Source organism: Empidonax traillii, unplaced genomic scaffold (assembly GCF_003031625.1).
Source record: "Empidonax traillii isolate 1590-97213 ecotype Southwest subspecies unplaced genomic scaffold, ASM303162v1 scaffold3724:size20453, whole genome shotgun sequence".
In the NCBI taxonomy this organism is placed as follows: domain Eukaryota; kingdom Metazoa; phylum Chordata; class Aves; order Passeriformes; family Tyrannidae; genus Empidonax; species Empidonax traillii.
Genome location: NW_020958917.1, coordinates 1 through 1,663, shown reverse-complemented (window position 1 = coordinate 1,663; position 1,663 = coordinate 1).

The window sequence follows — 1,663 nt, the reverse complement described above, 5'->3', positions numbered from 1 at the left end:
ATGAGTTGTTAGGCCTAGAGGAACACATACCATGTGTGCCCCCCCAGACAGGGGTTCTAGGATTTTATAATAAGGTCCATCCAATCCCAGGTTTATGCAGCCCTGGTTCTGCCCCATTCTGCCCCCTGACACACCCCTTCAGGAACTGGGTTTGGTGTCTTTGGGACCCCTTCTTCCTCATCTTCATCTGCTTCACAGCACACACAATCCTGGGAGTTCCTAAAGAGTTCTGCCTAGAAGGACACTGTGTCTGGCTGATATCTTCTGGTCCAGGCCTTAGGGTGTTTTTCTACAATTGTACCTTGAAAAGAAGACTAAAAATGGAGTTTAGAGGGATTGATATGGAATGGGGTAGTAGGGTTGGGTATGTGTAACTACTCTGATAAGGGTAAGGGATATAATACAGCTACATTAAAATATATTCACTACACAACTAGTTCTAAAATCTGCAAAAGTTAAAAAAAAAAAAAAAGATCTGAGATATCAGTGTGAATTGACTGTGGTGTGAGTGTTGTTATTGTGAATCTATAATTCAGTCTCTGTTCAATTGTAGTAAATGCTACAGAATTCCTTGATAACTGTTAAGTTGGTCAATGACTAAATACTACTAATGTCTTTTGCCCCCTTATCTTTGGATTCAGACCCTTTGCACCCTGACCCTGTTACATCCAGGGGCTCTGTGTAAATCATTCCCTTTCATTAAAAAAAAGCTATTATTTGGGAGCTGCTTTTGAAATTTTCCTCCTCAGCTAAACTACAAAACAACTCCAATTAGTTGATGAAGACATAAAGACATGGAGACAATAAAAAAAAAAAGAAAAATAATTTGTTTGTCTGTATTTTAATGAGCCCCACGGTGTGTTTTGAGACAAGTCCATCATCCTGAGGTACTGAGAGAGATTGAAGAAGTTGCTCAAGAAGTCAGAAGCCAAACCCCAGATCCTGATGTGTCCACACATCTCTGCCTGGGTGTGGGTGTGAATTGACTGTGGTGTGAGTGTTGTTATTGGGAATCTATAATTCAGTCCCTGTTCATTTGTAGTAAATGCTACTGAATCCCTGTGAAAAGGGAATGTTGAAAATGTTGAAAGTTGGTCAGTGATTAGGTGCTCCTAATCTCTTTTGCCCTCTTTACTTTGTGTCCAAATCCTTTGCACCCTGACCCTTTTGCATTCCAAGGCTCTGTGGAAATCATTCCCTGTCAGAGAAAAATTATATTTTTGTGACTTCCACTTTAAAACCTTCCTCATTAGCTAAACCACAAAACAACTCCAATGAGCTGTAGGAATTTTGAAGACATAAAGACAATTAAAAGAAGGGAAATAATTTGTTTTTCTCTATTTTAATGAGTCCCACAGTGTGTTCAGAGACAAGTCCATCATCCTGAGGTACTGAGAGAAGATTGAAGAAGCTGCTCAAGAAGTCAGAAGCCAAACTCCCAGTCCCTTGAAGCATTGCTGGGCTCCACTGAGGGCAGGCACTGACAAAGCCTCCCCAGGGACTCCTGAGAGCAGATCCTTGCAGGCCAGGAGTGCAGGCAGACAAAGGAAAGTGTCTTGTGGTGGCCTGAGGGGCAGAGGCAGCTGCCAGAGCCAAGGGCACCAAGGCCTGGGTGCCTTTGGGCCTTGCAGCCCTGCCAGAGCCCTTGGCCATCTGTGCTGCA